The 27,296-nt window shown below is 36.4% G+C and overlaps 1 pseudogene; it reads left to right on the top strand.

The window, feature by feature from the left end:
• Positions 1–485: 485 nt before the first annotated feature.
• Positions 486–3,242, top strand: LOC107607283 (amino-acid permease BAT1 homolog; annotated as a pseudogene).
• Positions 3,243–27,296: the final 24,054 nt, after the last annotated feature.

Below are 27,296 nucleotides of genomic sequence, written 5' to 3'. Positions count from 1 at the left end.
ATCAATGTTTATCTGCAATGTTTTACCTATCTTTTTATAGACATGTAAACATAATTTCTATCTAAGATTTTCTTCTTTGAGTACAACTTAAGTTATTTCCAACCTTACCATAATTTTCATACGTATTCTTATGTGATTTGACACTTGGGTATTTTTCAAGACTCTTGAGAGAATATTTTTGCGCATAGCTCAATTAAATTTTATTTTACAAACTTTGCATATTTTATTTTAATTTCAGCTATTTTTATGCAATACCTTATTTAATTTTTCATATTTCTTTTAGGAAGTGAATTCATTCTTTTTTGAGATTATCCATTCTTTGTAAACGCTACCATTGACTTATAGTATTTTTTTTCAACTCAGCTCAAATCCGGTTTAAATGAATACACCGTTCTTCCTCTTGATTATTCCTACCGTTCTTCTTTGTTTTATTTGTTTCTCTCCTTAGTGGGGAATCTGTAGCTATAGCTCTAATGTCTTATAGTATGGGGTCAAATCTCCACAGCTCTCCTCTAGCCTTAACAGCCTCAATTAGCAGTAAGCAGTCTGTTTCAATGAGCACTTTTCCCATATCTAGATTTTTTGCCACCGCTTCTCTCACTGCCATTGCTTCTGCCATGAGAGCTGAGCTTGCCCTGATTTTTCTTGTAGTTCCACCTTTTACTGAACCGCTGTCATCCCTGATTACTGCAACCATCACTTCTGTTTTGCTGTGCTCTGAGAACGTTGCATCTGTATTGATCTTGAGGCATTCTTTGGGCAGTGGCCTCCACTTTACTGGTATGGTTCCTCTACTGGCTTTGATTCTATTTGCTCTGTGGTATCCCTGGCTTTCTTGTATTCTGTTTCTTGTACTCTAGCTTGGATTATAGTGCTTAGAGGATCTGGTTTTAGATTGTGAAATATTGCTGCATTTTTTGTCTTCCATATAGCCCAGATCATGTGCCCCATGCTGCTCCATCTGTCATCCCCCTCTTCTTTGCTCCCTTCCTTGATAATACTTTCTGCTTGCATTAGCTATTCCCATCTTGAAGGACGAATGCTACTTTCAACTGAATCATTTATCTTCATTCTTGCTGGTATCGTGAGAAGATATTATCATTCCACTTTTAATAATATAACTTAAATTTGATAAAATTTTTGTTATAAATGTGATTTTTATTTTGAAAAAAGATATTTTCTAAATAAAATTGACATTATCAATTTGAGAGTATCATAATAAAAAATGCTATTTGTTTTATTTGATGGAACTAGTTAGTATCATAATATGGCTCCGAACAGGCTCTGGGAGAAGCCATTGCTGAAGCCCTTAAACTTGGTCTCATAAGCTCCAGGGATGAACTTTTCATCACTTCCAAGTTATTGTTATCTGATAACCATCCCGATCTTGTTCTTCCTACTCTATGCAAATCACTTCAGTAAGACCTAGTGTGTTTGAAATTTTGTATAACTAAAATTTTCACACTTATGTGTTTGAAATGTTTAGGGTCTTAGAGAGAAAGTGGCAACAGCACCTAGTGCTCCATTTGCTACAATACCCCAGCCTGCCCAGTGAGTATTACAGCTTATGATTATGCTATAGTTGTAATTATGGTATTTTTTTAATTAAATAGTCAAATATATATCTTTTGTGTAGAACACTAAAGAAATCCAAGAAGTAACCCCAGCCTGCCCTAGTCTCGTTCTTCTCTTGCTCGCCGTCACCGCACGCTACCCGTCACTGGTTGTTGTCAATTCTAGTAAGGTTTGTTCTGCTAGCTTTTTTATCTTGTGATTTTCTACATTTTCATGTGTAATTTTCTTAATTAATGACATTTGTGGTGTCTTGATATTTGCTAAGATGTGGTTGTTAAATACTTGAACTGTGCAACATCTTTAGTAAAATGAGATCAGAAATTTATAGTTCAGTCTTTATATTTATTGCACACTCAAGCATACACTATTTTACAGGGCTATCTCAAATTTTGCATTCTCGTTTTCTATTATATCGATCCTGACCGGAGTAACCACACTTTACAACACTGGCTTGAACTATGGTGGACCTTTTTCTATGGTCTACGGGTGGCTTATTGCTAGTTTTTTCACCATGTTTGTTGCTTTATCAATGGCTGAGATTTGTTCAGCTTATCCAACTTCTGGGGGTCTCTACTATTGGAGTGCTAAGCTTGCTGGCCCAACTTGGGCACCTTTTGCTTCTTGGATCACTGGCTGGTATTGTAACCAGTTCTTTCATTTTGCATTGTTTTCTTTTAATGGACCTTTCCAACAGTTGTTATTTCTCTAACAAGTGTTCTGTCTGGTTTGTTTTTCAATGCATGTTTAATATTATTGGTCAGGTATTCTTGAGAATTCGAGTATTCTAGACAATAAGTGTAGATTTTTCATTAGCATAACTGATTCAGGTCATTGTTCTGCTTAGCACTGGTGGAAAAAATGGAGGTGGATATGAAGCATCTAAATATGTAGTTATTTCTATCCATGGTGGAATTTTACTCCTCCACGGTATATTGAACACCCTTCCTATCTCAGTGCTATCATTCTTTGGACAATTTGCTTCTATTTGGAATGCAATAGGTATGAAAACTTATCCTTTTTTATTTATGTTTATCTTTTCTAAGTTCATTTCACATGGGAAAATTAAAGCATCTTGAGAGTCTAATTGGAGGCAAAGTTTTCAGGTGTTTTTGTGCTTATGATTTTGATTCCGATTGTTGCGACCCAAAGGGCTAGTGTTAAGTTTGTTTTCACTTATTTTAATACTGATACTGGTGCCAGAATCAGTAGCAGTCCCTACATATTTCTGGTGGGACTTTTTATGGCTCAGTATTCTCTATCTGGATATGATGCATCAGCTCATATGGTACATCTTTTCTCTTCATTTCTACTTTTCCTTTGTAACATAATTTCAATCAAGTTATTGAAGGATTTAGCTTAATTTTCAGACAGAAGAAACCAAGGAAGCTGATAAAAATGGACCAAAAGGAATTATCAATGCTGTGGGAATATCTATTATTCTTGGATTCTACTACATATTAGGAATTACCTTTGCAGTTACTAACATCCCTTACCTGTTAAGTAAAGACAATGATGCTGGTGGATATGCCATTGCTCAAATATTTTATGTGGCATTCAAGGATAGATATGGTCATAGTATTGGAGGGATTATCTGCTTGATCATTGTTGTTGTAGCTATATTTTTTTGTGGTATGAGTTCAGTGACTAGCAACTCAAGGTTGCTGTAGCTATATTTTATTGCTGTAGCTATACTTACACTGATTTTTTATATGAAATGTTCATAGAGTTTAAGTGCTATAAGTATTTTTATTCTCATTTTATTTGCATCACGAAGCAAACTGGTACAATGATTATTGATTAATGAAAGAGGTTATAAAAATTTTATTTTTTGAATTTGTGAATTTAATGAAATATTTCATGTTGTAGTAATAAATAAAAAATAGTATAATATAACTAAAAAAATGTTACTAAAGATCTTTTGTAACATTTTTTAAGTGTTACAAAATGTACTTATGGTAACATTTTTTTAAGTGTTACAAAAAATATTTATGGTAATATTTTTGTAAGTGTTACATAAAATATCTGTTGTAACATTTTTAAGTGTTACAAAAAGTTATCTATGGTAACATTTTTCTAAGTGTTACAAAATATATCTATTGTAACATTTTTTTAAGTGTTACCAAGAAAAGTCTATTGTAACATTTTTCATAATATTACTATAGAAGATCTATTGTAATATTTTTACTAAATGTTATTAAATTTTTAGAAAAATGTTAGTAAAACTCTTTAGTAACATAGGGTATATTTAACATTTGTTAAAACGTTACTAATATATATAGGTAACATTTTAATATGATTTGGTAACATTTTTTAAATGTTAGTAAAAGTCAATTATGTAGTAGTGTTAGAATTTAATGAATAATGCATGATTATACTAATTTAAAATTATATCTTCATTATAATTATATAAAATCAATATTCAATGCATTATTAAACTAATTATTAATCATGAATATTTTTAATCATTTTAATTATATTAATTGATATAATTCTAATTCTCATTCATGTACAATAATTTTACGTTAATGGTGACCCATTTAATTTGATATCAATTAGATGATGATAATGATGATAGAAAAATTCTATATAATACATATATTATATTAATGTGATTCATAATATCACCGTGAAATTATATTGTATGGACCCAAAATTAATTAAAAAAATTAATCATTTAACAAGTTATTAGGCAATATACGATAAAAATGATTAAAAAGTCATTGATAAATCTTATTACAAAAAAAATAATTAAATACTAAAATAATTGCCAAAAATTATTTACCTTTAATTAATTAACAAATTTGATTTTGATATATTTTATTTTCTAATATTTTTATTCGTTAGTTATTGTATTTTTTATATTTACAGTAAATATTGAATATAAAAAAATAAAAAATAATATTAATTATTATCTATTTTATTTATTTAGAGTCATAATTAAATTTGATATAATTGTAGCAAGTATCTACAATTAATAGTAACATAATATTATAATTTTAAGTTGTATAATATAATAAAAAAGAACGTAGATGTTTGTATAGTATACATGATAATAACCCGATTTCTATTTTTATATATTAATATTTGAGAAAATAATTTTATATAATTTTTTTAAATATATATATATATATCCTCTATCTTTTAGCTCTTTCTTAAAAATATTGGCATATAATTAATGTAGATAATATATATACTAAGTAAATATCTCTATTGAATTAATCATAAAGATTAACAAAACATAATGACATAATTTTCATCTAATTGTAGCAAATATCTCTATTGAAAATATTGACTAATTATTACCGTGTACAATTAGTATATATATATATATATATATGAGTAATAGTGAATTTTTATAACTATTTATTATTCAACAACGCATTTCAGATTTTTTTGACCAGAGACTTATTTAATAAATTTTTAATTAATTATGTTATTTTAAATTAAAAAATTATAGATTTAATAATGTCAAAAGTGTAACAGCCCAGACCACCCGCTAGCACGATATTGTCCGCTTTGGCACACAAGACCTCACGGTTTTGCCTTTGATGATAGGGATGATAGCCGAAGCCCGCCACATTCAGTCGTCAAAACGCGTCATGCTAGGGAGAGGTATCCACACCCTTATAAGGCATGCTTCGTTTCCCTCCCAAACCGATGTGGGACCTTACAATCCACCCTTTAAAGAAGCCCAGCGCCCTCGCTGGCATATCGATCCGGACTCCGGCTGTGATACCATCTGTAACAGCCCAGACCATCCGCTAGCACGATATTGTCTGTTTTGGCACACAAGGTCTCACGGTTTTGTCTCTGACGATAGGGATGATAGCCGAAGCCCTCCACACTCACTCGTCAAAACGCATCATGCTAGGGAGAGGTATCTACACCCTTATAAGGCATGCTTCGTTCTCCTCCCCAACCAATGTGGGACCTTACATTAACAACGAATCAGGCTCATATATTAAATAATAGATAATAATTAGGAAGACAAGTTGGTAGCACTCAGTTTTGGGTATGATCTAGACATACTAAAAATTGCGTCGTTACATTCCTCCTCCCATCCTTCATTGCAATCTGTCTTCCAATCTCTTCTATTCGCCATCAGAAATTTAAACTACTATCGATCTCCTTCGGTTTGCCTGGTATCACTATCACCAAGTTTATTTGTAACTTCCTCATCGTTCTTGTTCGTAATTTTTAAAATTTCATTATAATTGCTTGCTTCTTGAGGTGCTAGATCTGTTGTGGTTGGGATATTTGGAATTGAAGCCTCAAATCTACATCATGTTGTTAAATAACTATATAATTGATATATGAATTTTGACATTGCTTATTCTAAATCAATTTCCCAATCTGAAATGTTGTTTTCAGCAATTTCTGATAATAATGGTTGAAAATCTGGTTGATAACGATGCAGAAATGCTATCTCAAAGCTTAACAACTTGCTACTGGATTGTGCTATTGCCAGAGTCAGAACCATGTCACATCACGGCCGATTAGTCTCCCGGCGAACTCCTGAAAACATTGAGCTTCAAATGTTCTATTGGCATTCTACAGCTTTCAAGCACAAAAAATCCACCAATAACTGATCTCACCATCGAACATTGGAAGATCATCATGCTAAGGAGTGTGACTTAAATCTGAACCACCATGGGATCTGGTGATCACCGCCGGCATAGTGTTCAACAAAAGCACCATTTGATACAATACTATATCAAGAGATTTAGAGAATTAGATAGAAAATAGAGGTAATAGAATAGAGATCCCTAAAATCAAGACAAAGAGGAGATCATAATTTTCAATTATACAAGTGTAATAACCCGTGCCATGCACATGATAAGATTGAAATTATAATATTAAGCTGTTTTGTTAAAGTTAATTTGAATTATAATAATTTGATTAATAAAAAAGTAGCATGTTATGCATTGTTTGTCTTTTCTTAATCTAGTGTTAAGTATATCAATTCTAAAATAGTTATTAATCGGTTTTAGTAATCTACTTTCTTCAATAAATCAGACATATATACTCAATGTGACCATAAATAACCTAGTAATACTTAGACCCACCAACAAATCTTTATATGTTGTTTTACTGTCAAGTAAGGACATATCGAAATCAGCTCAAAATGAACAACAAATTATTAGAGAATTCTAATGCACAAAGTTCTCCAATAAACAATAAATAATTTAAACCTACTAAAAAATAACTCAATACTCTTCTTTGATGCCTACAAAATATATACTTGAAATAATATTATATCAATGTTAGTATATAAAATTATATGATTAACATAATTTTAAAATAGTTTATCAAGAGAATAAAATAATACATATTTTTATGATAATTTTAATATTCTCAAGCTATAAATGTAGAATAAGAATGTATTACCCATTAATACCTAGAATTTGTCAATTTTTTTAATTGATAGTAACAAATTTTAATAAATTTGATTAAGAGAATTAGAAATTATCTTTTTATTATAAGCTCTCAAAAACTTCTCTATATACCACATTCATCATGCAGTTATCTTCCAAGTGTCCGTGATCTTGCAACAGCACTTGCAAACCATCTTTACTCTTTACTCTTGATAACGCAACATACAATTGAAAACGGGTGAAAACTGGACTTGGAATGTATATTCCAACTTTTGATAGAATTTGTCCCTGAGACTTATTTATTGTCATTGTAAATGACATAATAATTGAAAATTATCTTCTTTGAAACCTGACTAGTAATGTTTTGTTATTTGGAATTAGATTTAGTATTGGGATAAGAATAATACTTCCAGCTTTGTTACCGGTTAAAGTCTTGCATTCTATCACATGGTTTTCTATTCTTCTAACTTGCATTATCGTCCGTTGCACAAACCATTAGTTTGGTCTATATTCCGCAGCAACATAACAGGAGTGCCAACCTTCATGATCAACTTGTGTGGTGGTAGACCTGTATAATTTATTCCATTTAAAATCTCTGGTCAGAAAGCATCTAACTCAAATTCCATATTTTCCTCTTTGGCACACACAAAGTTAGAGATTAAGTAAACTTTTTCTTGTCCAGGTAACCCTCCAGTCATCTTGTAGTTGTCATCAGTGACACAATTCAGAGTTGGTGCAAGAAATGCTATATTCTTGAAATAATTTTCAAAGGATAAATTGGATAACATATCTGCATACACAAAATCAATGAGGTCATCCAAAGCTATTTTAGAGTTCTTAACTAAAATGTCAGATGGTATATGAACGATCGATTCACCATCTGTTGTATCACCAGCCAAACTATCACCAATTTTGAGTAGCCTTCTACAAAATTCCAGAGTTCTTGTATGTTGTTGTTTTCACCTAGTTACAATCTCATGTTTTTTGTATGTTTTAGAACCTTACAATTATGTCACAAATATGAAGAATTAATAGAAGACTGAATTATATCTTGCCTTGAGCCTTTAGAAATTACAGGTAAAATTTGTCTAAAATCTCCTCCGAGGACAACAACTTTACCTCAAAATGGCAAATGAGCATTAAATGAATCTGAGCACCTCAAGATGTCTCTGAGGCAATTGTCTAAAGCTTTGAAACAATATTTATTTATCATTGGAGTTTCATCCCAAATTATTAATTTGGCCTTAGTTATTAACCTTGCAAGAGGACTTCCCTGTTTAATGTTACATAAAGAATTTTAATTTATGTTCAAAGAAATTTTAAACCTTGAATGTGAAGTTCTTCCATTAGGCAACAGAAGTGCAGGAATCCCACTCAAAACAACATTTAAAACTATACCTTCTTTAAACCTAATTGAGCATGATATAGTTGACCATAAGAATGTTTTTTCATAACCACCTTGACCATATAAGAAGAAAAGTCCACCCATATTACTGCTAACAGCACCCATTATTCGATTGTATGCAAATTTCTGCACATCAGTTAGTTTTTTTTAAATACGCACATAGTTCACTTGCAAAAATATTAACATCAAAGTTCGACTCTTCAATTATGATTCTGTGTTTTAAGTTGGATACCAAATTTTCTGGAGAATATGTCATTCCACAATATTCTTTTAATGACTTGACATTTGACTGGAGCAAATCTTCAATTTCTACAAGTGTAATTTTTTTATTTGGACTCTGTAATAGCCTAGACCACCCGCTAGCACGATATTGTCCGCTTTGGCACACAAGGCCTCACGGTTTTGCCTTTGACGATAGGGATGAGAGCCGAGGTCCCCCACACTCACTCGTCAAAACGCGTCATGCTAGGGAGAGGTATCCACACCCTTATAAGGCATGCTTCGTTCCCTTCCCCAACCGATGTGGGACATTACAATCTACCCCCTAAGGGAGCCCAGCGCCCTTGCTGGCATATCGATCCGGGCTCCGGCTATGATACCATCTGTAACAGCCCAGACCATCCGCTAGCATGATGTTGCCCGCTTTGGAACACAAGGCCTCACGGTTTTGCCTTTGACGATAGGGATGATAGCCGAAGCCCCCCACACTCACTCGTCAAAACACGTCATGCTAGGGAGAGTTATCCACACCCTTATAAGGCATGATTTGTTCCCCTCCCCAACCGATGTGGGACCTTACAGTTAAAAATGTAGTTATGTTGCCAGGTACTTTTTTTTTCAAAATGTTTGGATTAATAAACGGAATCATTCATAATCATTTAACAAAGAATAGCAGATAAAACAATTATAAACAACCACACTTATATACATCTCAAGCAGTTAACAACATTCAGTTATCCAGCCTTTATTAGAGTATAGATCTTAGTTAGAACACGCATACAAGTAGCCAGGTAATAACTATATACATATATATACATACAACATCCCAAGCCTTGACCTGTTCAAGAAGTCCCTAAGCTGGCACCCAAGCTAGCCTAGACTCTATACTGACCTAGTCTTTCTAAACTACTAAAGTGAGAGAAAGTCTAGGCCTTCAAAACTCAAGTCAGGTGGAAAGTCATCAAAAGGCGGAAGATCGTCTACCAATCCTCTGCACGATCATACGTAATCAAAGAGCATCTCACTGGTACTTCATTGAGTGGCCACATAACAGGAATATCGTGTGGAGGACTTAGGCTAAAGTTCCTAGATAAACAGGGTGTAGATGTCGGCTGATCTCACGGTATATATGTATAAACAAAAAACGAGTCTCGCTCTATACTCAGAAGACTACCCAGAGCAGAACTCTTTTGTAGAACGATCATCAATGGACTACGAAAGGATACTCTTGCTTCCATCTGGAGGGGGAAGGGAGAGAAAAGAGGTAAGAACTGGGGAGTTCTTAGTAGGGCCGGGGTTATTAGTTAAGTTCATTAATTCTGTGTTGTTTAGCAGACAAATAGCATAATACAGAAAAATAGTAAACAGAAGATATAGATAAATAGAGAAATTAGAGAAAATAGAAAGTAGAACACAAACAAAAGAATACAAGAAAATAAAACACAAACACAGAGAATAGAATACAAACAAACAAAGTATATATTCATACAACAATCATAACAGAGGAAATGCTCACCCAAGTATGATGCATGTCTAGCCCTAATTTAGGTAATGAGCTCATCTGTCGGTCTCGACCCGCTCCCGATGCAACCCAGCATTCTTAGCCAGATATGGCTTTATCTCTGTAGGTGAACTTCGGCCTACAGAAATGACACCCCTGTAAGTGAACTTTGGCTTACAGGAATAGTCTAAACACAACACAATAACTTTTTGTAGGTGAACTTCAGCTTACAGAAATGACATCTCTGTAAGTGAACTTTGGTTATAGAATGGCGCCCCTGTAAGTGAACTTTGACTTACTGGAATAGTCTAAACTCAACACAATAACTCTCTGTAGGTGAACTTTGGCATATAGAAATGGCACATCTGTAAGTGAACTTTGGCTTTTAGAAATGGCGCCCCTGTAAGTGAACTTTGGCTTACAGAAATAACAAATCTTTGTAGGTGAACTTCGTCCTACAAGAGCAACACCCTGAGATACACAATTGATATTCAGTGTATGTGAACTTCGGCCTACACGAATAACAACTCTGTAGGTGAACTTTGGCCTACAGGACCTCTAGGGCTAACAAAAAAAAAAATAGCAGATGAACATAAAATAGAATATCATACCACAAGACTTAACTCTTTATTGTTATACTCTTTTCCTCTATTCTCTTTATCTCTTTACTATGCTCTGATTACTCTTTTCTCTTTGTCTCTTTACGCTGCTCTGGTTACTCTGTTTAACATATGTATTTATAGCTTATGTAAATTGAAGAGAGAACTTTTGCGTGGTCTAGAAATTTGCAGATAAATCCTCGTTGCAGGTATAGCTTCTGAACCAACAAAAGTCCTTTTTTACAAACGTTTTGGTTGTCACAAGTAACAAACCTAATAAAATTTATAAACCGAAGTATTCAAACCTCGGGTCGTCTTCTCAAGGAATTGCAGGGAGGTATGTTCTTATTATTGGTTATGAGTTTTGTAAATTGGGGGTTTTGAAAGTAAGGAACAAGTAATTTAAATGACAAGTAAAATAAATAAATAACTATAAAATAAACTCTCGGCAATGTATGAAAATTCGGAAGTCCTATCCTAGTTATTCTTATGAGAATTGAGTTTAACCCCACTTAGTTAACCTAAAGCAAAGGAAAGTCAAGTGGACTAATTAGTTAGATTCCCAAGTCCTAGCCAACTCCTAAGGAAAGACTAGAGTTAGTGGAATTCCAGTCAATTAGAGGAATTAATCAACAATCACGATAAGTTTAATAACTCAAGAGCCTCTAGTTAATCAATTAAAGCCAAGAATAAAAAAAAGCTAAACAAGAATCATAAATCTGAAATACCTCAATTGCATTTAATAAAAGGAAATTGATCCAAAAATATAAAGAGTTCATAAGCCAATTTGGCAACATAAGTAATTAAAGAAAAGCATTGAAGTATCTGAAAGTAAAAGAGAAATATAAAGTAAAAGGAATATTGAACCTGAGAGGAAGTTGAAATAATAAAGTTGAAATAATAAGAAATCCTAATTCCTTTAAGAGGAATCCTAATCCTAAAACCTAAGAGAGAGGAGAGAACCTCTCCCTCTAAAAACTACATCTAAACTATGAAAAGTGAATAATTGAAGACTTCCTTCTGAATGGATGCATTCCCCCACTTTATGACCTCTAATCTGTGCTTTTTGGACTTGGATCTGGGCCAAAAAGGGTTTTAGAAATCGCTGGAAGCATTTTCTGCAGTTTCTGGTGCGTGGCATCTGTCACGCGTCCGCGTGGGTCACGCGGTCACGTCATCTGGAGTTTTCCTTATCACGCGTTCGCCTCGGTCACGCATACGCGTCATCTGTGTTCTGCTCAAGGCACGCGTCCGCGTCAGTCACGCGTTCGCGTCACTGCCCTTTTCGCATTAGGCATGCGGCCGCGTCGTCCATGCGTTCGCGTCGCTGCCAGTTCCTTCAAAAACTCCATTTTGTGCTTTCCTTCCATTTTTGTATGTTTTCTTTCCATCCTTTAAATCATTCCTGCCTTAGGAGATTTGAAAATACTTAACACACAAATCACGGCATCGAATGGTAATAAAAAATATTTAAAATAAATATTTTTAAAGCATAGGAAAGATGTTTTTTCACATATATCACATAATAAGGAAGGAAAAGTAAAACCATGCAATTTCACATGAATAAGTGGGTGAAAAATTGAATAAATCACTTAAATTGAGCAGAAAATATATCATAAAATATGGGTTTATCAACCTCCCCACACTTAAACAATAGCATGTCCTCATGCTAAATCCAAGATAAAGAGTAAGGTAAAGTGGTGGAATTTCATGCAATGCATTCTATTCTAAATGCAAACTACCTAAATGCATCATGCAATTCTAATTATTATTCACTTGTATATAAAGCTTACATGTAGTTAAATTAATTCATATTCTCAAGGAATCATATATGCATAGCCAAACCTTAGATAATGTTAAAGCACTTTTACAATCGAGATGGGTAAAAATAATTCACAAACTTGCAAGACAATTAACAGTTAAGCAGAGATATATGGTGATGAGCTATTGAACCCTCACTGAATTTTGTGTTTACTCTCTAGTCACTCAGTGTTTATTGGGTTAATCACTCTATTCTTTTTCTATCCTTACTTTCTATAACTTTGTTCTTCATCTAACCAATCAACAATTATAGAATACAGACATACAAAAATCATGAGGTCTTTTTCAAGGTTGTATGGGGCCAGGGTAAAGGTAAAGGTATACGTGTAAGGCTAAGTGAGCTAATAAGTGAATCCTTGATTAGTCTAAGATCTCACCTAACATACATACTTTATATAATTTTAAAGTTCCTTAACCTAATTGCCCAAAATTTTCCACTTTGTATTGCAAACTCATGCATTAAATTTAATTTTGTCCCATGTGCATTGATTCTCTTTATTTTGCAGTCGGGAAATTTTTGTATATTCCCTTATTTAAATATTGAAAATGTAAAAATAATAATAATTTTTTTTAAATCAATGCACATGGTAATTCAATTGTTTTGATTTCACATGAGCATGCTTCCCAAATTTTTGTTTTTGGAACAACTTAATCTTTTTAAATTCCTACTTTGTTTCTATCATCCCATGTTCCTATAAAATTCCCTATTCTTAAATTGTACACAATATCTATCTTAAGCTAACCAAGGATTCAACTTGGGATTTTTATTTTGTTTTTCTGCTTAAGGCTAGTAATGTGGTTTATAGAACAAGAGGGGATTAAAAAGCTTAAAGGGGGCTAACAAGGGTGATGCACAAGGTAGGCTAGTTTGGGATAAGTGAGAAAAAATTCAAATGATGGCCTTAATCATCTCTTGGTATGTATCTATATTCTATATTGGACATATAAATTAAAACAAAGTAAAGAACATCAGAATGAAAAAGAAGGGTAAAAACACACAGGAATGAAAATTATGGTTTGAATGTAACCATACAATTAAGTTCAAGACTCAGAGGCTGTGTGTTCTCCAGCTCAAAAATCATATATCAGTTATACATGTCATGCAAGTAGAAATTAAGAGTTCCCATTATTCTCAATGTAAATTTTAGGGTGGCCCTTAAAATCTTAGTGTTCCTCCTTGATGAAATGTTGTTAACTAACTAACATGTTGTGCTATATATACAAGGTGTATGGATTATTTTAATTTACTAAAGTTTCTGGTTTACTCCTTTTATTTTCAATTGAACCAAACTATTCTATGCTAAAGGGGTAAACTATACTAATTAATCCACGTATTCTATAACTAATAAGTTTAGAATTGCAAACTAAACTAAATGGCTAAGATATAAACTAAAGTGCAAAATACGGAAATAAAGTAAAAATATAGCAAAAGAACAATGTATAAGTACTGAAAAATAAAAATAAAGATAAAAATACAGAAAAAAATAAACAAGATAAAAAAAGAGTCTGTAGTGGTTCACCAAAAAGATACGCCAGGGATGGCGACCTCTCCACACTTAAAATATAGCATCGTCCTCGATGCTCACTCAAGCTGGGTGTGAAGGAGTGTCATCACTGGAAGGATGGGCTGCTGGAGTCTCTGTGGTGGCCTGAGGATCTGCAGACAGGATAAGGGTAGGAGGATCTGTCTGCTGCAGTGGAGGTGCTGACTGGAGAGGGATCTCTGGGTCTGCGGCCTGAATCTGATGTGCCTCCTCATGCTGTGGTGCAGCCTGCTCTGGTCCTGCCTGCTCAGCCTCTCTCTGTGTATGTGTCTCATCCTCATGCTCGTCCGCCTCCTCCTCAGATGGCTCTGATGGTGTGTCAGGCTCGGAGGGAATGTCACCGCCAGATCGGATCATCAACTTGAGGTGCTCATAGCGTCGCTTGTTGCGACGCTCAGATCTCTCATATCTCCGCCGGTTGTGGCGCTCCATCTGGTCCAACTGCTGAAATAAGCGGTGCACGAGGTGGTAAACGGGCTCTGAGGGAGGTGGAGATGCAGTGGTGGTAGCTGGGGCAGCAGTAGATGAAGAAGGGGCAGCTGAAGGTGTGGCTGTCTCATCAGAAGCGGTGAGGAATGGGGGTCTGTAACCCAAAGCCTAAAACTTCCTGCTGTGAGGGATAATTTTCTTGCAGTCTGTAGCAGGTGGCTTCTCATCAGCAAGCTCCCAAGGCACGTCAGCTTGACGGTCGAGCTAGGTAATCAGATAAGGGAAAGGGAGAGTGCCTCGGACATGGACCCTGGCCATGTAATACCGGATGAATCATGGAAGATATAGGTTCTTACCCTCCATCACACACCAGATGAGGGTGATCATAGCAGCAGGCAGCTCCGTCTCATGAGTGCTCGGCATAACAAAGTTGCTCAGGATCTGGTGCCAGAGCCGAGCCTCATCATTCAGATACATCAGCTTGATTCCCTTAGGCATTGCTTTGTTCTTTCCCATGACCCATGGGACAGTAGGATCAAGGGCTATCCTCTGCTTGACAGCATCCCAGTCAAATCTCAGAAAGCGCATGTCCTCTTCAGCCTTTTGGTAACCGTCAGGCTGATCTGGTTTAGGCTGAAGGTGGAGGATGTCCTCAATGGCTTCCTCAGTTACCAATATCTATTTCCCTCTGAGGTGTACTGCATCCAGGGTAGTCTTGAAATAGTTGCAGTAGAACTCTCTAACCCGGAAGCATTGACCTCTGTCAAGTTTCTCTCCAAGAAGAACCAGCCTCTCTGTTTTATCTGATCGGAGGTGTACTGCTGTAGTTCCTCTGGAATTTTCAGAGTTCTCTCCAGGTACAGGTTCCTGGAGGTGGCAAACACTGGATACTTCAGCTTACATTATCTGTTTGCAAATTTTACCGGATCATTGTTAGTGAGGAGCTGGTCAGCCTTCTCCTGCGGGGTAAAGTGCTTTTCTCGCCAGGAGTCATCATGCATAATGTCCAGGATAGACATAGAGGATTTGCCTTTTTTCCTTTTGCCAGTGGTTGCTTTGCCTTTTCCTTTGCGCTGAGGGTCAGACATTTTGAAAAGCATAAATTCCAGGATATAATTGAAGAGCAAAGCAGGAAAACAAGTAGGCAAATAGAATAATAACAATATAAGCACATAGTGGCAAAAGAGCAGTAGAATTATAAAATGAGTTAAGTATATGTGTATTATGGATTGTATTTGAGTTAGAAATCTGAGATGAAAAATCACAATCCAAAATGTAATATAAGTAGCATTCATGTTAATTAGGATAAATAATAATCATGCCTTGAGTTAGAAAGTTAAAGCAAATAGTTAAAAACCAAAAATAGAAGTTTGAAAGTTAGATCGGTTAGAATTGAAAAAGAGGTGAGAAAGTGGAAATCAGTGAGTTAGGAGAAAGAAAATTAAAGTGTGTGGCATGATAAATGTTCCCTAGGTAACAAGAAATTCACAAATTTAAAGAATAAGAAACTCATATTCAAGCAAAAATTTTAGTGTATTGATGATAAGTCAGAAGGATAGAAAAGTTGCAAAACTAACATGAAATCATCAATAGCGCAAGTTATTAACTAGGGGATCAAAAGGAATAAGAATGCTAGCCCGGTTAGGAATGAATTGGTTTGGTTGTAGCCAAGTAAGGCAAAATAGAAAATTACCAAACTCAATACATGAAAACAATTTGCAGAAAATTGGGTAGCATTCTGGCTAAAATTGGATGATCCCGGAAATAAACAGCATGAAAAAGTAGTTCATATAAATTAAAATAAAGCTGCAAATAGATACAGATAATATGAACATGAAAGAGTAATGTAACAGCAGCAAGAAACATGGAAGAACAATATATGAACAATATGAACATCATAGCAGAATCAGAATTGCAAAATAAAGAAAACAGGTAGCAAGAACGGCGCAACTATCAGGCCTAAATCCACTAACAACATCCTAGCTACCTAACCACCTAGAATCCACTACAAACATGCATCTCTAACTAGCCTAATTCGAACATAATCTGAAAAATAAGCAAATAACTACAAGTGATAGAGAAATTGGCGTTCGGGGGAACTTGGTGTGTGGAAGAACAAATATATGGAACAAAAAGATGATGGGGTGTGGTGGTAGTGGTGCTGACGCGGCGGTGATGGGCGGTTGGCGCCGCGGTGGGCGGCTGTTCGGTGGCAGGGGGGTTCGGGTAGGGTTTAATGGTGGAGGGGTAGGTCGGTAAGAAGAAAGGGGGTGAGGGTGGTGGTGGTGGGAGGCGGCGCTGGGGCGGTCGTGGCTGGCCGCAGTGGCGGGCAGTGGCAGAGGGGAGAGAAGAGAAGGGAAGAGAAGCGGGGAGAAGGAAGAAGGAGGGGGGTGGGCGTCGAGGTGGGTCTGGATGGTTGGGGGTGGTGCGGCGGTCGGAGGTGTTTGGCGGTGGTGATGGTTGCAGAGGAGGGAGTTGTAGAGAAGGGAAGGACCAGGGGGGGTATGGGGGGCGCGATGGGGTTAGGGTTCGCGTGACTGGGGGTAAGTGGATTTGAATCCACGCGAACGCATGGGGCACCCGATCGCGTGACTAGGGTGAAATGGGGTTGACGCGGTCGCGTGGTTGACGCGATCGTGTGGAATGGGTAAAAGATGGACGACGCGGTCGCGTGAGGCACGCGACCGCGTCGCTAAAATTTGTGCTAGACGCACACTTCTAGCGTCGTTTCAGCGCAACTCTCTGTCTTCATTTAGGGGGCCATAATACCCATGCGACGCGGACGCGTCGCTCACGCTTTCACGTGGGATGAGTGGTTTGCAAGTGACACGTTCGCGTCAGGGACGCGAACGCGTGGGCCGTTTTGTGCTAAACGCACACTAGCCGCACGATTCCAGCCCAGATTTCTGGGCGTTGGATCTTTACACCGATTTCCAGATCACGCGTTCGCGTGAGTGACGCGGACACTTGGGAGGTATTTTTCGCAACTGACGCAAACGCGTTAGCGACGCGGTCGCGTGGAACAATTTGTGCCAAAGGCACGCCTCCAGCCACGCTTTCGCGTGTCTTTCTGTTCACTTTCCTTTTCTTCCTAATGCACTTGTGACGCGGACGCGTCAGCGACGCTTACGCGTCGCGTGCATTTTTTTTTAGTAATTATGCAGTATGCAATACTGATGCAAATGCTATGAATAATATTCAGGTTCAATGAAAATAATATAACATAAAAACAAACAATACGAAATAAAAATTGAAAAAGAAACGACCATACCATGGTAGGTTGTCTCCCACCTAGCACTTTTAGTTAAAGTCCTTAAGTTGGACATTTGATAAGCTTCCTGTTATGGTGGCTTATGCTTAAATTCATCCAGAAATCTCCACCAATGTTTGGAATGCCAACAGCCTCCGGGGTCCCAAACTAGGTATGTGAAGCTTTTGAGTAGCTTCAAATAGATTCTAAGGCTCCCGGGATGACGAATGTCATATTATTTTCCAGGATCCCAAACTTTGTTTTTAAATCTGCCTTCGTCTTGATCGATATTCTTCCATCCGGGCGGTTTAAAAATTGTCTTCTCACCAAGATGACCAAATGTCTTCCGAGACCCATTCAATTGAACTTGGTACCAATCTGTGCACTTCGAATTGAAGCGTAGAACCTTATTGAATCTTGCACACCAGTTCTGAGTACGAGCCATTTCTCTCTTACTCTTAAAGCCGCAGAGAGCTCTAAGCTGGTCATCTGTTTCAAGCAAACCATATTCAAGTGGAAAAGTAAAGGTAAAGGTTAAGGATTGTACCTACTTGAAGCTTGTATTAGGTGGTAATGGCCTTGGGATAGGTGTTTCCAGTGGTTCTATAAGCTCTACTCCCTTGTATTTTTCTGTGAATTCCTCCACTTCCTTACAAAATTCTTCAACTGCAACTGCGTCCTGATCAAAGTCTTCTATATCTTCCTCGTCACTTAAGTCATACGTTGGAGGTTGAGAGAAATCTACCTCGACGTCATCTTCATATTCACTTAGATAGGGTTCTTCAGGCTCATAGAGTTCAGTTGCCGATGAAAGTTCATGACTAGGAGAGCTTGATTCATGATCATCACTGCTTGTGGAATCAATTTCTTAGTCTGTTCCGTCCAATTTTTCACAAGATATATGCTTTGGAGTTTGTGCAATATCCTCCTTGGCATCAGATTTGAATGTCTCGGCGGAATTCTTTACAGTTCTTGATTCCCATGGAGGTTCTTCATCTCCTAAATCTTCAACCACTTCTTCCTCTACAACTATCATGGCTTCCTCCACTTGTTCCAATATAAAGCCATGCTCCTCATTGTCCACCGAAGTTTCTAGTGTCTCCTTCATGCTACACTCTTCTTTAGATTCTCCACATGTAGCCATGGGAGTACTTTGAGTGCTCAAATGTCGGGAAGCTATTATATTTACTACCTCGGTTAAGGCAGTAGTGAGTTCCAATACGCCCCTTTGCATATTCGCTTGCCCTTGAAGAAGAACACGAAGTTTGTCATTCATTGGAGGTTGGGGTGGGTATGAGGGTTCATTGGTTGGGGAAAAGGGTTCAAAATAAGAATGTGGTGGTTCTTGGGAGTAATTGGATTGGAATTGTGGTGGATAAGGGTCATACGGTGGTGAATGGTGAAAAGGAGCTTGTGAGTGTGGTGGTTCAAAGCTATGTTGAGAGGATGGTCTATAGGCACAGGGTGGGGATTGTTGGTAATTATAAGGGGGTCCACCATATCTATCAGCTTGGTATGCATTGTAGAGTGGTCTTTGCCCATGATATCTTGGAGGGTGTTGTTGCCTAAAGGGTTGATCAGGTCCTCTTGGCTCCATCCATCTTTGACTGCTTAGACCTTGATGCATATTCCTGTTATAGCTTCCACTCCTTTCAACAAATTTAAAACCAAACTCAAAGCGAGTGGGGTGAAAATTCATAGTAGCGAATAGGAATAAAAGGGAAAAACAAAAACAAATAAACAAGTAAAAGAAAAATATTTACAATAACCAATAACAAGGCACACGTTTGCAATTCCCCGGCAACGGCGCCATTTTAAAGAGAGAACTTTTGCGTGGTCTAGAAATTCGCAGATAAATCCTCGTTGCAGGTATAGCTTCTAAACCAACAAAAGTCCTTTCTTACAAACATTTTGGTTGTCACAAGTAACAAACTCAATAAAATTTATAAACCGAAGTATTCAAACCTCGGGTCGTCTTCTCAAGGAATTGCAGGGAGGTATGTTCTTATTATTGGTTATGAGTTTTGTAAATTGGGGTTTTGAAAGTAAGGAACAAGTAATTTAAATGACAAGTAAAATAAATAAATAACTATAAAATAAACTCTCGGCAAGGTATGAAAATTCGGAAGTCCTATCCTAGTTATTCTTATGAGAATTGAGTTTAACCCCACTTAGTTAACCTAAAGCAAAGGAAAGTCAAGTGGACTAATTAGTTAGATTCCCAAGTCCTAGCCAACTCCTAAGGAAAGACTAGAATTAGTGGAATTCCAGTCAATTAGAGAAATTAATCAACAATCACGATAAGTTTAATACTCAAGAGCCTCCAGTTAATCAATTAAAGCCAAGAATAAAAAAAAGCTAAATAAGAATCATAAATATGAAATACCTCAATTGCATTTAATAAAAGGAAATTGATCCAAAAATATAAAGAGTTCATAAGCCAATTTGGCAACATAAGTAATTAAAGAAAAGCATTGAAGTATCTGAAAGTAAAAGAGAAATATAAAGTAAAAGGAATATTGAACCTGAGAGGAAGTTGAAATAATAAAGTTGAAATAATAAGAAATCCTAATTCCTTTAAGAGGAATCCTAATCCTAAAATCTAAGAGAGAGGAGAGAACCTCTCCCTCTAAAAACTACATCTAAACTATGAAAAGTGAATAATTGAAGACTTCCTTCTGAATGGATGCATTTCCCCACTTTATGACCTCTAATCTGTGCTTTCTGGACTTGGATCTGGGCCAAAAAGGGTTTTAGAAATCGTTGGGAGCATTTTCTGCAATTTCTGGTGCGTGGCGTCTGTCACGCGTCCGCGTGGGTCACGCGGTCACATCATCTGGAGTTTTCCTTATCATGCGTTCGCTTCGGTCACGCGTACGCGTCATCTGTGTTCTGCTCAAGGCATGCGTCCGCGTCAGTCACGCGTTCGCGTCACTGCCCTTTTCGCGTTAGGCATGCGGCCGCGTCGTCCATGCGTTCGCGTCACTGCCAGTTTCTTCAAAAACTCCATTTTTTTCTTTCCTTCCATTTTTGTATATTTCCTTTCCATCCTTTAAATCATTCCTGCCTTAGGAGATCTGAAAATACTTAACACACAAATCACGGCATCAAATGGTAATAAAAAATATTTAAAATAAATATTTTTAAAGCATAGGAAACATGTTTTTCACATATATCACATAATAAGGAAGGGAAAGTAAAACCATGCAATTTCACATGAATAAGTGGGTGAAGGATTGAATAAATCACTTAAATTGAGCACAAAATATATCATAAAATATGGGTTTATCATAAATTTCGGTATGAATAGTTAGCCTATCCCAAGTATAGGTTCATTAAGTCTATACTGAAACAGTTTAACTTTTCATATTATACCTAACCTTAGGCGCAACTCAAATACTAATTATGTTGCTCCTAGTTTGTTCACTAATCCCCATTTGTTTCTGTCATTAAAACTTTACCCACTTTTTCTTCAATTTTTATCTTTTCTTCAACTTTTTATCTTTCCTTTGTCTTTGCCTCACTAATATGTTATTACCACTCTCTAAGTGTTTTATGAAGGAAATTATGAGATTCTGCGCTAAAAGTTGTCTTCCTAAAACTTTTATGAAAAATTGCCTTTTTTATATTATTTTATTATTAATTTTCGAAATTTACCCTTTCTTACCTTAAAAGTTATATAAATTTATTTTTTACCACCCGTAACTTTTAATATTTTTACTTTAATCCCCTAAACTTTTAATATTTACAGTTTTACCCCACAAACACCAAAATAATTACAACCTTGCCCTTTTTAAGATCTAAAAGGTGTTCTTCATTGTTCTTCATCACACTCAAAGTGTTCTTCGTATTCTTCATAAATTCTTCAGATTCTTTCTTTGTTCTTACCCATTTTTCAATCTTTTCGATAACTGATTTTTACCAAAATTCATAATAAATTTGGATCCACTAAAACCCTTTAATTTCCACTTGATTACAACACAATTTGAACCCCAATTTGAGGATCAGGGTTCGAAATTCCAGCAACCCTCAAGAACAAAATTCATACCTTAAATATCATCAAATTTCATCAAATTTTCACCAAAATTTAAAAAGAATCACTCATATAAACAATCAATTTCAAGCATAACCAAACCCTATCTTGATTTGCTTCTCCAATTTTGGTTATGCTTTAAGTGTTCCTAGAGCACTTTTTCCTCCTAAAACACATCAAGAACAACTTTAAAACTCAAAACCATCAACTAACCAAAACTTTAGCAGCAGCTTAGAAAGGATACTCTCACCTTAAACTTGCTGGAAATTGAAGATCTTTATCCCACAAGTCAAGCTAAGCAAGATATCTATGGAAGAACATCAAGAAAACACATGTTTATGCATGTGTTCTTGAAAACCAAATTCAAAGGGGAAGAGAACAGCCATCACACCTTATTTCTAGCCTTGATATGTTACATGGTTATGTAGAGAAAAAAGAGATGATCATTTTGGTCGGATTGGAATTTTGATTTGAGTTTTAATTCAGAAGAAATCAAGCTTTGAAGATTAGGAACCAAGAACTTTTCTCTCTTTTTCTCTCTTGCTATTTTTGGGCACAAAGAGAAAATGAGCCAGCCTTGGGGTGTAGGGTGAGTTGTAATTGGCTTCCTTAGAGGTGGATTAAAATAATATTAAAATATCTTAGATGTATAATTACTAAAACTAGATGTATTAGAATATACACTTAACAACACTTCTAGAGATTAATATCTGAGATACTAATATAAATGACACTAGTAACATGATTAACCTGAGAATAGAAGGTATATGATAAGGCATTAGCATTGCTAAAGTCATCAGAGAGTGCTGGTGTTAACCTGCACTAGTAGACTATGAACCCGGTTAAATCGATCTCTTGTTTTTAACTAAAACAGATCAAATAATATTATAATATTATTCAAGAATCTCTAATATTAATATAATAATAATATTATATTACTATTTCTCTTTTCTCATGAATTAAGTCTGGTTCGTCAAACTGAGACTTATTACGGAAACCAAAATATAAACTCTTAACCAATACGGCTCAAAAACTAGGTTTTTCGCGAGTGTGTTGTCGAGCTTGCCTCAAAAGAGGTTCTTGCTTAGAGATGACATAATGACAATGAGGATTGAGATACTTGATGATACAGTAGAGATGTTCCCTTCACTGATCTTACGGAGAACTCCGTGTCTTCAGAAAAGATCTCACGTACTCGAAAACTAGGTTGTTACAAGGAATGGCGGTTTCCATCAACATTGAGGGGGACACCTCCATGATGGAGAGGGATGAGTACAACCGAGATGTGAAGAGATTCTGCATCGATGACAAAGCCAGGAGTAGCGTCGAAGTCGGGCAATTCGATGACAGGGAAGCAGACTATCGTGAAGGCGGAGGATAGATCAATGTTAGTGATGGTGGAGGGAAAAACAACGACGATGAATGGTGAAGATTCATTCCGTCGCATCCCTCCGTTAATGGCCAAGCCACCACCACTCATAGTGGTTCTCTTCCCTTGGGAGCAGAGGATGAAACAGCGACTACTTGTAGTAGCGAGCGACAAGTTCAGCAGGAGGCAGAGCGAACACCACAATGAACAACAAAAAAGAAAGACGGAGAAATAGGGACATGAGCTGGATGATAGTGCTGGGCGTAACGAAGGGGGACCGAAAGCGGTGCAGATTGCCGGTTCCTCCCTGTGAGCTCACGACGACCGGCAGCGTATTGGTTGGAGCTGTGGTGGCTGATTCCTTCCTTATCTTCACCTTCAGGAATGAAAATGAAGGGAAGGTATTGCCCCCTCCTAACGAGTTGGGCCCCTAGTTGGTGTGCTTAACCGAACTTCAATATTTGTGGGGTTGGTCAACTATTGAGCCAACTCCCAAAGAAGATTATTTTGATATTTTAATGGGCCTAACATTTTTTAAACAATGGAATTCTAGTGGTAAATTATTTTTATTTTAAGTAGTAGCATAGAAAATTTAATTTTAGGATTAATGATTTCTTTTATTAATAAAAATTTGTATTTAAAATTTTAATTAGGATTTATATTTTTTCACAACTTTGATGGCAAAGTTGTTTTATTTATAGTGTGGGAATTGTAACACCGTAGCTATCAGAATGTCACGCTTCCTGCTGCCACACTCTTATAGATAGGGTATTACGACGACTCTTAACATATTTAATATTAAATATGAGTCTGTTTACAACTTTAAACCGTATAATCTCTCAAAAAGACTTTTTAGCTTAAAAACATAAATACGTACATACAGACCAAATACAATACTTATAAATCATATACATATAAACATACATATTATTAATTTACAAGCCTGATAAACCCTGTTTTTAGGGTTTATCTTGTGTGGATTTTGAGGGCTTTATCAATGATCTTTCACACTTATTCCTATAAAAATGCAGGATTTTGTGTTCCTTCCCAACTTTGCCTCATGGATGAAAATATGCTTCTTTTACATTAAAGTTGATGTATTTTAATCATCCTCCATTACCATTCGATGTCGTGATCCGTTTGTTAAGTGATTTCAGAGCTTATAGGGCAGGGATAGTCTAGAGGAGAGGAAGGAAGCATGCATGAAGGGAAGGAGCATGGAAAATGAAGCTATGGAATTTTAGCGCCGACGCGTACGCATGCCTTGCGCATACGCGGGATGCACGCCACCAAGCCAGTGCGAAGAAGCCAAAGCCAGAGCCGGTGCATCTTCATGGCTAGGCCAGATCCTCAGGGATGCGCACACACGCCTGATGCGTGCGCGTGGATTGTAAAAGCTCCAGGGACGCGTACGCGTCAATGCTGCACGTGACTTTTAAAGAGAAAACGTGACCAGCGATTTCGGGGCAGTTGCAGACCTTGTTTGGAGCAGAATTCTGGTGGGAAAAGGCATAAGAAAACCAAATATTGAAGGGATACACATCTATTGACTCATTTTTAGATATTTTTAGTTGGAAGTTACATTTTTAGAGAGAAAAACTTGAACTTCTCTCTAGCTTCTCTCTAGGGTTTAACCTCTCAAATTTAGAATTCTCTTGTTGAATTTGGTGAGATCTATTGTCAATTCTCTTCTACTTTGCTTCCAATTGTAGATCTAGATTCTCATACTCTCAAATTAGTTCTTGTTGTTCAAGTTACTTATAGATTTTAGCTTTTGGATGTTGTTACTTCTAATTCTATCGATACATTGAGGTAATTCAAGTTCTTAGCCTTCAATTGTTTGATTGTTGTTAATCTCTTTTATCTTTGAGTTCTCTTTTATTCTCAATTTTACAATGTCTCTCATTGCTCTCCAAGTGTTTGAGAAAATGGCAACTTTAACTATGGAGTAGACTTTTCCTACTTGGCTTGGAAGTTGAGATATTGGAGACACTTGAATTATTAATGTCTTTTGTTGATTGTCAATTGGAAATTGTTAGTTGATTTGCATGTCACTAAAGCTAGACTTCCTTAGGGTTAGGCTAGGATTTGTGAATCCAAATTGATTACTTTCACTTGACTTTCCTTAATATTAGAGGTTAACTAAGTGAAGCAATAACTAATTATGATTACAATTGATAGAAATAATGATGATAAGAAATCCAATTCTCACTTCTAGCCAAGGTCTTTATATAGTTTGATTTTCATTCACACTACTAGCTTGTTCTTTTCTTATATGAAACTCCAAACACCAATACACTTTCTAATCAACAATGTACACCTTGGAGCACTCCTAGGGAGAATGAATCGAGAGTCATACTCTCGGTTATTGATTTTGGATTGTTTGATGAGGAATTGCGTGTCCGTTTAGACTATACTACGATTGGATTCATTGATAAATTCTACACCAGCATAAAATCACTCATCAAAATGGCGCCATTGCTGGGGAATGCACATGATTGCCACGTTGTTGATTAGTGTAGATATGTGAATATGTACATACTTACATTTTGTTTGATTGTTTGTGTTAGTTTGTATTTTTCTTGAATATTGTCATGAGCTCACTATATCTCTCTTTGAATGACGCGTTTCCTACCTGATCCGAGCTTAGCTAGATTTGATCTGGAAATAGAAAGAACTTTACTTTATCTTAGACAAGCTCGAAGATGGTTAGCCTTTGGAGGTGGTGAAAAGGTCCCTACCAATTCACCTACCGTATCCGAAGTTGATTCCGAATCGTCATTCAAAGAAGGCATAGTTTATTCTTCCATAGACACTACTAATAACTCTTCTATTGATCTAGGTACGGATACCATGGCCACCCCAAGGTGAGTGATAAACCACTATTTTATAGTTTATATTGTGTTTAATTGTGTGGTTTTTGTCATGATCCTTACCCACTTATTCATCAATTTAGCATGCATTTAGATTTCCTTCCTAAATTCAGTACATGTTTGAAAATTACTTCCTAGAGACTTTAATTATTTAATTTTAATTCTCATTTATTCTATTCGATGCCGTGATCTGTGTGTCAAGTGTTTCAGGCTTTATAGGGCATGAATGAGATGGAGATTGGAGAGGAAGCTAGCAAGAAAATGGAAGGAACACAAGAATTTGAGGAGATAACCAGCGAGAAGTGACGCGGTCGCATGGCTCACGCGACCGCGCGAAGGAGCGCAAATTGCAGTGACGCGGCCGCATGGCATGCACGGCCGCGCGGATTGGAAAGCGCAAGCGACGCGGTAGCGTGGACGACGCGAACGCGTGGAGAGAAAAAAGCGCAAGCGACGCGTCCGCATGGATGACGCGATCGCGTGACATGTGCGATCTGCATAATCTGCAGAATTCGCTGGGGGCGATTTTGGACCTTATTTCGGCCCAGTTTTCGGCCCGGAACAGCAGACTAGAGTCAGAGGATATGCAGAAATAAGACAGACATTCATTCAGTAGTTTTTAGATCTAGTTTTACTCTCTTAGGTTTTTCTCTCTAGGTTTTTAGGATTCTAATTTTGAATTGATATGAGCATTGGAACATTGAGAAGAGTTATTTCCCTCATCAAGACTTCGTCATTCTAGTTCGTTTTCTTAACTTGGTTTCATTCTTCCATGTTCTTTACTTTTTTCAATTTTGTATTTGAATGCTTTTATGATTAATTAATGCAAGGATTATTTCTTTTTAATTCAATTTCAATTCCAATAATCATGTATTCTTTTAATTCCCTTTCATGTGCTATGGATTCTTTATTTACAATGCGTGAGTAGTTTCCTTACTTGATAGGGAGTTGATTAAAAGAAACTCTTGAGTTGGAAGGATTGAAGAAAAAATTTGTAGTTGGCTTAAATGTTGGATTGCTATCCTGTCACCAATGCCAATCCCTTTGAACTAAGTGGGTTGTAACTTGTGAACAGATCTGGCATTCCAACTTGTTTGACTTTCCCTTACCTAGTAAAGGATAACCAAACAGAGTAACCGTTAATTATAAATCAATCTTAAAAATCACTCCATCAATGATAGAGATTCTAACTAATCAATTCCCAGTCAAGGCTTTTATTTATATTATTTAAAATTCCTCAATTTAAATTCCAATTTACTTAGCTCAACTTCTTGGAACATCTGATTAATAAAACAGCACACTT

This window comes from Arachis ipaensis, chromosome B7, assembly GCF_059453495.1.
Source record: "Arachis ipaensis isolate K30076 ecotype BB chromosome B7, ASM5945349v1, whole genome shotgun sequence".
In the NCBI taxonomy this organism is placed as follows: domain Eukaryota; kingdom Viridiplantae; phylum Streptophyta; class Magnoliopsida; order Fabales; family Fabaceae; genus Arachis; species Arachis ipaensis.
The sequence above is the reverse complement of the archived record's forward strand: the minus strand, read 5'-3'. Positions and strand labels throughout refer to the sequence as shown.